The sequence below is a fragment of the Esox lucius genome, chromosome 1 (genome assembly GCF_011004845.1).
Source record: "Esox lucius isolate fEsoLuc1 chromosome 1, fEsoLuc1.pri, whole genome shotgun sequence".
NCBI classification, from domain to species: domain Eukaryota; kingdom Metazoa; phylum Chordata; class Actinopteri; order Esociformes; family Esocidae; genus Esox; species Esox lucius.
In genome coordinates, this window is record NC_047569.1 from 31,637,094 (window position 1) to 31,649,003 (window position 11,910).

Genomic DNA, 11,910 nt, shown 5'->3' on the forward strand with positions numbered 1-11,910 from the left:
ACAAGCATCCAGCATCCGTGTCACACACCTGAGGTGCTCTGGTCATGGGTAGGTCTTTAATTGTACAGAGGGTGTTTGCTTGGCTTGTACTTTACCTCCCTAATGGTTGACGAAATCCTGCAAAGGCTAATGAAGTGAATTTAGCTCCTACCTGTAATGTATTCATTGTAAAATGTGATGCAGATGCAAACACTGCATTGTGTGCAAATCCCACGACAGCAATTTGTTATTGGGTGTCTTTCTTTCTCTAACCTGAAAACACCACAATGAAACATTTGATATACTATACTCATCTTGTTCCCATTTGCTTGCAACAAAGACATTTTTCTCTCCATCTGCGGTCATTCCAGCTTGGTCAGGAATATTTTCTCAACACTCATCTCCCCTGGTGCAGAGAGCTTCCTTTTATTTGACCTCTCACACTTCTCTTTTACCCCACTGTTGCCATAACAACTGTCCCACCATGATTACCAGGGTTGAGCAAGACTCCCAGCCTGAGGAGCGCGACACAGCATCTTCCGACTGAACTTCCCAGTGCACAGAGCAGACTGGTACTAGAATTCCATCCTGGCTTTTCTTTTACACAACAGCCCAAATCACCAAATGCAAACATCTAAAAAAAAACACCCACAAAAAAACACATAAACACACATCCAAAAAACACATAAACACACATCCAAAAAACACATAAACACACATCCAAAAAACACATTAACACACACACGTTACATGCACCCCAACCAAACACCATTGTCGGGGTCACTTCCGATTACAGGCAGCCTATTTTTGGAAGGTGAACTGAAATTAGAATTCAAGCAATTGAAAAAAAAGACCAGTGATACTGAGGTTTTAATTTCAAAGCCCTCGAATTGACCACCATTCATTTGAATGTACCCAAGCCCTCTTATACACCCTGCAAGACACTGGGAGTACACTGATCAAACAAAATGCTTTCAAACACCAAAACCAGTGGCTACTAAACTTAAAAGAAATGAAACTATTAACTTTGCTGGAGTAATGAAAATCATGCTTAGATGTTAAGTTATAACGTCACTTTATGAAGAACTTGGAGCACTACTGGAAATGGTTTAAGTAACTTTTAAGTGTTCCCGACTGCTATTTAATTCAGAAGGATATAAATTCTTCTGGAGTATTTTAATGGTTGGCATTCAGCTACTGGCATATTCTGTTAAAACAGTGCTACTTTCCCTTAATCAGTAACTAGAGGTTCCACAGCAAGAAGGTATTACTTAGACTTGTATTTGCCTCTACCGCTAATAAATGGAAACCTGAGAATGGAGTTTCTTATCACTAAGAATCTGTTTGCCTAACAGTTTACGTATCTATAAATCCTTATACCTAAAAGCACATCAACCTAATTAATACAACCTGACATGGAAGAATGAATACAACCTGACAAGGAAAAATACTTAAAAATACGTTGAGTCAAATAATTCTAACATTGAGAAATCCAGAATTACAGAAAAAACAGGCAATGAGGTGCAGACACTCTGTTCATAACAATTCACTATTTAATTCAATACATGCAGGTTGTTTCTTTAGACCAATGCCATCTCAAGCCTTTTGGGGCCCTAAGCAAAATTTCATTTGGTGCCCCACCTCCCCTATCAGTCGGGGGCACCCAAAAGTCGGAGGCCCCCTAGCAGTTGGGGGCCCTAAGTGATCGTTTATGTTGCTTATGCCAGGAGCCGGCCCTGCTTGAGACAATTTAATTTCACCACAGAATACAGGTATTATATTAAAGTGTGGCTGTGTGTGTGTGTGTGTAAATTCCATGAAATATCAACATCATTTACAAATTTACTGCTCCAGAAGTGAGAAGTCCAACACATGCTTCCACCGTCCCTAAATACAGAATAAAAAAAAATATAGGGACAAATCAACAAAATATATGACCTATCCATGTAAAGCAATTAACCAACTACATTTGATTGTATAACAGAAACGTTTTGGGGTTTAGATAGTGACTTTTACATGGACAGAAAAAAACAACAAGGCTACAAATCATCTGTGTTTCTCCTACAATTGCATTTTGAAATGATAATGTTATTTTTTACTTCAATGTGGCAAGTTATCTTGAATTCTGTAGCATTCTGATTACAGACATGTTGATAGACAAAGAATGAACCAGCCTTTGTACAATTAGAGTGCAAAGAGGGAGAGGTGAGTGGCTCGTTCACTAAATTAATAGTGATACATGCACAGGGACAGGCACACACTTTCATTTCAGCAATCATGTGGATAATAGACTCTACTTTTGATGAAACATATTGTAGCAGTTGTTTTGAGACAGGCTGACAATGTACACTGAACTGTTTTGGGCACCATTCCTGTTTTTATATCCCTGATCTTGGCTGCCTTACTGATGATGGAGCTGGTGGAAGTCTCTTTGCTTATGGCATGTTTCACATACATGTTGGCACAACTCTGGCTGTCAGAAAACCATTTTTAGGCACATTGTGTTTTTATAGGCTAACTCTTGTTGCAGCTTGAAGTCCAGCCTCTGTATTTCAGCTGTTAAGGACAGTAGTGGCTGAAACATTCAAGCCTACCGCCTGGACAGTGTTCCTGATCTGTCAGAGAATGATATGCTGTTTTTCTTAATTAGGCATTCTTTGTTCATCCACTTTAGAGGTCACCCTTGGAATACCATGTGATTGGCCATTGCTGAGCTCACTAGTGCTTTCTTTCCTTTTCCTGTTACATTTTAATTATTATGAATTTACTTCTTTTTTTTTTACGAGGTACTGTAAGTTGACTAAGAACACATTTTCATTTACAGCAGCCACCTGGGGAGTACTTAGCAGGGGAGGAGAGAGGATGAATGAGCCAATTGGGCACTGATGATTAGGTAGTCATGTTTGTATTAGGGGCAAATTGGAAATGTAGCCATTACATCAGGGTTAACACTCCTTAGGAACAGTTTCTCTGTGAGTCAGGACACTCATTTACTGTCCAAATCAGTTGCTCTTGGCACACTGAATGTTATGGCTGTGTCGATTTATTATGGCCAGGTTAACTTGCACTGACACTTGGTCTTCACTTTGTTAGACTCTCACAATAAACACTGTCCAAATACTTTTGCACATTCCATGTTTGTGCAGCAATTTCCTCCAATCTACCCATCAACTAAAAAATTTAAAATAATATCCAGCTCATCTGGCATTTGCAGGAATTGCCAGATGGCAACTGTTAGCCACATTGTTGCTTTTTTATTACTTTTATTCTAATGGGAATATTCTGGCTTGAGCACAGGCCAGATGAAGTGCCCAAATTGGTATTAGGTTATAACTCAATGTCTCAGATAACAATGTGTCCCCAAGGTACAGAGATATCATGGATGTGATTGATCCTGGCAGTCTTGCAAGTCGTCCCTTAACTAAGTGATAGATTGGCAGATTTCTGGCATTAGCTTTCGGAACGCTGTCCCACCGGCTATGTAAACTGACCCCTGCTCAGTGGAGTCACAACTTCGTTGTTCAATTCAGTATAAACTGCTTTTGTGTGTGTGTGTGTGTGTGTGTGTGTGTGTACCATACACGTTCTGAGGTTGTGAGAAAAGAAGCAACCAGCTGCAGGGTCAAATCAACTCTTTGATGTCTCAAGTTAATTGGTTTTATCCAAAGTCAGACACTTGAAAAAGACTCAAGTGGGAAACAACACGAGAAAAACAAGAGTTAACACCTTGTTACCCTGAAGCTGAAGGACAGAAATCCGTCAGGATTAAGTTTTACCTATTGCTTTAACCATTTAACTACTCACTATATACATGCAATATGAAGAAACACAGCGCGTTGAGCAGTCGATTACTCAACTGTGTGTTCTTACGACATGACTTATTTCAGAAGTAGCTATTTTTGATAGACTGATATCACATGGGCAACTGTGTGTCGGGTTCCTGTTAGATCTTTGCCACTGTACCAAAGACATGGATGACTGTGCTCATGGTCATTGGTCAGGAATCTGTTTCAAAGACTGGCGTCATACCTTTCTTACATCAATACTTCATCCCAGAACACGCCTCAAAAAACACTCAGCTGACACAGGCCAATCCAGTGCCAGGGCTACTAGCACTGGATGCCTCTCAGGATAATAAATTGCATAACAATGACGTTGATGGATCATCACATGATGACTTTCTCCAGCAAGGCGCTTAAAAGGGTCAACACGAAGTCATTCCATCCCTATTTGTATCTGCGGCTGTCTACGAATTTGAAAGACAGAGAGAGAGAGAGAGAGAGGTTATGTTTCTCAAGCCATAACTCTAAGCTGTTAATCCAAATAAACGGGTGGGAACTTTGTTATTGTTTGAACTCCATGTTGGGCCTTTCAAGGGCCAATATGCAGTGGAAACGGCAAGATTATAGCTACCCTCTGAGCTGCCCATTTTTTAGAATGTCAACATGTTTATTGCTTTAATGTTGATGCATAATGTGCACCGTGCTGTCGAAAATTAAGCACTAATTCAGTAGCGAGGAAATGAGGATTTTCTCAGACAGGATTGTTTGCTATGGTAAAGGTTAATTTCACTATACCTTTGTCTTCAACATTCTTACTTGTATTTGTGCCTTGACCATGTTTGACATTAGAATAAAGACTCTAGCATAGCAGCGCGAAAAATATACTTTTTTATGCACTTACAGTAAAAGCTGATCGGCAGCAGCAGAGCTTTCCCTTTCTTATGTAACCTCCTCACCACATTTGAATGGATAGCGTTTCTGACTCCGCAGGGCTTTTCAGCATGCTAATTGTCGAGACGGTTACAAAATCCAACCATTTCACCTAGTCATGGTACAGATTCATGCTTCAGATTCTTTCCCTCTACAATACGGGCACCCATAGAACCAGTCCATAGAAGTCGGTGGCAGGACAACAGAGCCCCCTACAGTAAAGAGCGAGAAAAAACAGACAATCTGAGCATAGAGTTTCAGCAAGCAGAAGAATGAGCATGGATCCTTATCTGCTGATGGGCTAACACAGAAGAGATAATGCCTTGTCTAACTGAATTGATTACAAGAGAAAAGCCCTACTTTTGCTTAGGAGAAGAGGCTGTGTATGTATTTGATGTTATGGTCCTATTGCTACTTTTACTAAGCTATGCCAACCTTCCAAGATGGTCTCTATAACATATTGTTTATATGCAATTCCAGATCCCAACCGCAGTGTGTTCAGGGGACCACAAATATCACAATATTTATAATCTATGCAAAATAAATGTTCCAAATATTTGGTAAAAGAGACAGGGGCAATCAAAACGCCCTAACACTTCTCTGTTTCATGTTGGTTCTCAGATCAAGTGTTGTTGGTACCACAATACATCCAACTGCTGTTTATTCTTGTGACTTTTTAAAATGTTACACTTTGTAATACATTTTCGAGACATGTCAAATACCCACTAAAGCTCTGTAGAGATGGAAATACTGTATGTATTTTATGCATTAGACCACATTTTATATACTGTCTATGTAACTTTATTTTATTAATTGTTTTAAAAAAGCAATTTAGTGTGATGGCGTTTGTGAGACAGCAGATCTCTGAGTTGTGCTAGGGGATACACCACTCATTAACAATCCTATCTGATTCTCATGCACTTTTCTTTCCCCTGCAAAGTGTCAGTAATGGAATTTAAATTAGTTTCCCGGCTGAATTAATTTACCAGCGATGAATGCACAGTTCTGAAGGCACCATTTGCAGGCAGAGGCTAGGCTCTCATTGCAGGCATGATGCAATGTGTGAGCCATACAGTGTGTGTGAAGCAGGGAAATTAAATTGGGAAACTCAACAAGCAGTGATATGTTTTTAATCTCACAGCAGCCACCTGAAACCAGTTGATCAAACGTGCCAGTTGGTTGCATGCTGTATTAAATGCTATACTCTGCTTACTGTCTTACGCGCCCCTGAGTTGAAATGTTTAACTTCTTAAGAATTACTCCCCAGCACGTATTACAAAATCAAACTTTACCTTTTCACAAAAAGTAATAATGAAGTTTGATTAAACCCAAAGACCCAATGCCACAACAGAATCAGCAGACAAGTCTCTGAGAGTCAATAACATGTCTGATTTGCAGCTCACAGGACCACAGCTTCAAGCACAGCATAAAACAGGTCAAAGTAAGCAAGTCTCAGTTTCAACAGTAAAGAGAACACATCATGCTGAAGGTTTGACAGGTCAAGTGGCAGTAAGAAAGCCCTTTCTGAGATGGCAAAATAAGAAAAGGATATGGAGGAAGCATGATGGTCTGGGGCTCTGGCTGGATCCAGAGTTGCACCCTGAACAGAGTTAGTAGCTCCCTGAACAAAATCGGCTACCACAGTATTTTGCAGCACCATGTAATACCCTAAGACAGTGGTTCCCAACCAGGGGTACTAGGACCCCTGGGGGTACTTGGCCTCTCCACAGGGGGTACTTGAAAACACTCATGACACCATAGACTTACTAGAGAAATTAACATGAGGGGGTACTTCAGGGGTACTGAAAGCAGTGCAAAAACATTTTGGGGGTACAGTAACTGAAAAAGGTTGCTGGCCAAATGCATTAAATGCTAGGATACGTGCTGCCCCAAATTCAAATCACCAGCTAAAATTATTCAAGCATTAGGTATAGTAATACGTCTCTTTTAAAAATATAATTTTGTATGTGTTGTGAAATGAATCTCACAAATGAATAAAAAAGTGGTTGTTCTGTCTTAAAGTGAGTAACACATAATGGCCACATCTTGAGATTACTGTAAATATAGATGTTTTTTTTTTAAGATAGCATACATTGGTAGCCTGTATGTGGTGGTCATCACGATTACTTATTTATGCAGAATTTCAGAAAGCATTAATCACTTGCACTTTGAATATAATATCAACTGCATTCCAGGCAATTTCCTTTAATAGATGATGCACACGGATAAAACAAGTGGTTGTATGAACCCAAAATATCCAACTATTTTTCAGTGTTGTGATGGGGGACTAAAGGGCAGTAATTACACTTGAGAAGCTGTACATGTAAAGGTTCTATCCACAGGCGTAGCACATTTCGGATCGCCGTCATCAGCAGCAAAGTTACTCTTCACATTAAATGTGTCGGTTACAGGTGTATGACATCGTACGTGTGTATATTTGATCCATTGCCAAAAGACATACAGCAGCCTAACAGATTTTGAGAGCAACGGGTCCATGTATTTACTGTACCGGGTTTTGTGCTCTTACTGTCTTCAGGAAAACACACAGATGATCCTCCTTTCTGCAGCAGGTGGTATTAGCCCTTGATATTGCTCGGGAGGCCAACATCTAAACCCTCAGACCAAGAGGGAACCTTTGTGAGCTGAGAGTAAAAATTGGTATCCGGCAAAGCTATCAATCACAACATTTCCCTACATGGTTGGCAAGGACAGTGTGCAAATGTCAAAGCTATTTGAAGCTTTCCTCTGCCAGGGATTGGATATAACAAGAGGACATGAGAGGATCAGAGAGAGAGAGAGAGAAGAGCAAAGAGTACCCGTTGAAATCAAGTGTTCGTGAAGCCCTTCTGTCTTCCTAGGCCAAGAATTGTGTAGAGGTATGAAAAATGTATATATTCTTAAACAGGGATGGAATACCTGATTTCCTTTTTAAACATCTTGCCGGACTAGGTAATATGGTGTATATATAGGTTTGTGGCAGGACAATTTAATGACTCTGAAATAATCCAGATCATTCTGATTAACATTCAGCCAGGTGTGAGGAACATTGTTGCTATTGGTTTCTTAAAAGAGCCATGGGATATTTTTAGTTCAAACTACTTGATATTCCCCAAAGGTCTATGTTGTATAAGTCATGTACCAAATGTATCTTTTATTTGTACTTTGCTTTGAGGCATATACAACAAGCAGGTGTATTTGTGAGAGTACAATTGGTGATTGCTGTATGCAATTCAGACCTGGAAGGATGAAGCGTCAACACATTTTAATGAAGGCAATTACTGTTGTGCAAACTCACGCTCTAACTTCTCTGCAACCCATTGTGAGGAGCAGCCAAGTTTTAAAGCTTACTGCCACAATTGAATATAACTTTCAGCTAACACTAATTGTGGTCATTGAACCACACCAAATAAAACATGCCTTCGTGTTTATGGTTATGTAAATTCCCTGCACTATATTTTGGACTTGTATGCTGTATGTTGCATTTAAGCCCTTCCAAACCACACATTATCTTTGAAGTGGATGGAGAAGGTCAGTGGAAAGTTATTACATGTAACTAACGTGTTTAATTTAGATACAGCTAAAGGCTGACTGGTATCTTCCTCCACATTGATCAAACAAGAGGCCTTATTGGATGGTATGTATGCATACTGCATGTCCAGAGCATTGATCAAGTCCTAGGTCCCTACTGCCAATGCATGTCTCTTCTCCCAGTTTCCCAGCCGCACTGAAACTCTGCTAAAGAAGATAAAGAGTAAGTTTAACACTTTGGTTTACTTTTGTTTTAGTGTTTGTTCTAAAAGCCTAATTATGCTGCTCTATCTACAATCACAGATAATCTGTGCAGCCAAACACAGCCCTCTTCAAGTCTATCTTGCAGGAAATCATGTGCATTTGAGGAAAGAATGAACTCAAGTGACAGCCATTGCCATAGATACAATGACTTGTGTGTGCTTCTCCAAAGCCAGTCACCATGCTGCCTGGGTGGTGCTGGCCAACCTCTGGCCTTGAACTACTGTGCTGGATCCTACAATGCCCACGGCTATGTAACGCCTGACAGTAACAGCCCCGTAAGTCAAATCAACCAGGCCATGTCCTTTTGGGATGCGTTCAGTGGGCACGGTGTGGAACTGCACATGCTCAGAGAGGATCTGATGACACCTGTAAAGAGGTGAACACAAAACAAGAAAGTGTTTGCCCTGCCTTCACGTTATTCGAATGATTGCATGATAAAGGCTACGTTACCATGGCTGGGGTCAGTGCAAAATCTCATGTGCACACAGGCGGTGCCTAGTTATGCAACTCATGTAGCGAAGTCCATTAGTGCATTAAAATAATGTTGTGAGGTTATACTTCTATATCAGACCACTATGTCATAACAGAACTCAATGCCCCAAAAACAGCTTGACAGTTTTCCTCTGCTGCTATTATGTACTTGTTAATGCCAAGTCAGTGACCTTGAAATGAACTGTTTCAGTAGAGTGTGTTATTAGCGCTCACCTCACAATAGAGCATACACACCAGCAACATAACGACACAGTCCTTTGCATGCCTTTGTCAATGGTGGAACTTCCCACACGCCATAACCTTTTTCATTAGCCCCCCTGTGGCATATTTGAATAGGCAATTGACGCCCAAACATGTCTAATTGTAACATTTTTAATGTAGAAGTGTTTCTCACAGTGTTTTGTCTACATTTTTCTCTGGATGGAAAAGCAACACTACAGCGAAATACCAGCATCTGCTGACAGAGAATCTTCTCGATGGACCATCTCTGGTTAATGGGAAGAGTCGAGAAATCAGATTCTCTTCAGATGACCTTGGGAGAATGGATCATTATCAGCTCACACTTCCTGGGCGTAAAGCCACATGCTCAGTCTGGCATGACATGACAGGGACTCTGCATAAGAAGCAGCTTCTCAAACCATTGGGTAACTTACAGGATTCATAATGATATAAAATGGTATTACACTTTAAATTTGGCAAGGTAATGTGTATGTACATTGTAGAACTTATCTAGAGCTACCGACAGTGCAGTGATCTGTATAGACAAGTCAAACAACCACTGGAGGAACTTCATGGAACTGATTGAGCTGCTGCTGTGCCACAGAATTACCTCAAATGTTAGGGGGTGAATTTTATGAGACAATTTTGATACTTTCTGGAAGCAAAGTTCGCTTTATAAGGCAGGTGGTATCCACCCAAATCATCAGGGCGGCAGGGTTCTATCTCAAAACAATAGTCTGACACGTTGGTTGTGGCTGTCAGCAGCCAGCATATAAGACGAAAGAAAGATGAAGACAGCCCTAACACAACCAAGAAACACTGGGAAGGATCGACTAGAGGACCACCATCTGGGTTCAGAGGTAGACGTAATGAAAGGTTTGGGCAATAACTTAAAAGGACTTAAGAAAAGAAAAAGCTTATGGTGTTTGTCCACTTCAATGGGTAACCAATGTCATTGATTGCAATTGAGAAAAGTTGTAGATTATCGCATATTGATGGTTTACTAAGAGATCAACAGGCATTAATCTAGTGACCAATCCCCTTTGCATTGAAGACACCCCCACTTCCGCGAAACAAAAATATAAAGCAGATGATGTTTAGGTACCTCTCCACTGGCCCCCTCAGATATTTTTGTTTTAACCCTAAAGTAGAACACCTGATTTAATGAGTCAACTAATCATCAAGTCTTCTATTAATTAAATCAATTGAGCCAAAACATTAGAAAAGTGGGGGGTATCCTTCTGTTTTTTTTGCGGGTGACCCAGTTCTGACTCAATCACATGCAGGGTGGGATTTATCAATGAGAACGTTTTCTTGAGAAGGCTTGTGAGTTTACCCACAGCAATGACCATGCATATGGACAGTACCAGGTGGTGGAATAAGGGAACTGCCTCTAAAACATGGAAATGTGTGAATTGTGTTTTCGGAAAATGTATTTTATAATGTTTTGATTTCACTGTTTATCCACTGCATCATTTTTCAAATGCGGGTCACAAAATGTCAGGTAATTTGACCACTTCAGTTCATTTTTAATAATATAAATACATAAAGTAGTCCTAAGTGAAATTATTCAAACCACATGTAGACAGTGGTTCCCAACCTTTTCCAGTAACTGTACCACCTATTGAATTTAGACCTGCACCAAGTACCCCTGAAGTACATTTGCATTTTACAAGAAAGCCTGTGGTCTCGTGTCTTCTCAATTACCCCCTGTGCATACGCAAAGTACCCCCAAGGGTCCTAGAACCCCTGGTTGGAAACCACTAAATTAACAGACTGAGAAAATGGGAAATGGATTGTTAAGCTGATTCTCCAATGTGAGTTTTACCGTACGTTGCATTTCAGAGAGCCCATTGTCAAGAGACAGATGGGACCTATTTGCAGAAAGCAGTGTCTAGGCAGATTTCGTTTTACCATTTCCCTTTTTGAAATGTATTTTACTGAGGCAAAATACGATTATAAATGCAATTCTGGTAAATATCCTACTGCCAAACCCCCTAGGGTTTAGTGCAACAGGCACTTTTCAATAGGACCTGTCAGTCTGGAGTTTCACCCAGGGAAAGCCAGACATTAAGTGCACCCAAAACGAATATGTTCATACACTTTCCATTGACCGTCATTCAACAGGTTGGAGACAAGGATTTACAGTGGGGAACAAGTATTTGATACTCTGCTGATTTTGCAGATTTTCCTACTTACAAAGCATGTAGAGGTCTGTAATTTTTTATCATAGGTACACTTCAACTGTGAGAGACACAATCAAGACCAGAGAGCTGTGTAAGGACATCAGGGATAAAATTGTAGACCTGCACAAGACTGGGCTACAGGACAATAGGCAAGCAGCTTGGTGAGAAGGCAACAACTGTTGGCGCAATTGTTAGAAAATGGAAGAGGTTCAAGATGACGGTCAATCTCCCTCGGTCTGGGGCTCCATGCAAGATCTCATCTCGTGGGGCATCAATGATCATGAGGAAGGTGAGGGATCAGCCCAGAACTACACGGCAGGACCTGGTCAATGACCTGAAGACAACTGGGAACACAGTCTCAAAGAAAACCACTAGTAACACACTACGCCGTAATGGATTAAAATCCTGCAGTGCACACAAGGTCCCCCTGCTCAAGCCAGCGCTCGTCTGAAGTTTGCCAATGACCTTTTGGATGATCCAGAGGAGGAATGGGAGAAGGTCATGTGGTCTGATGAGACAAAAATAGAGCT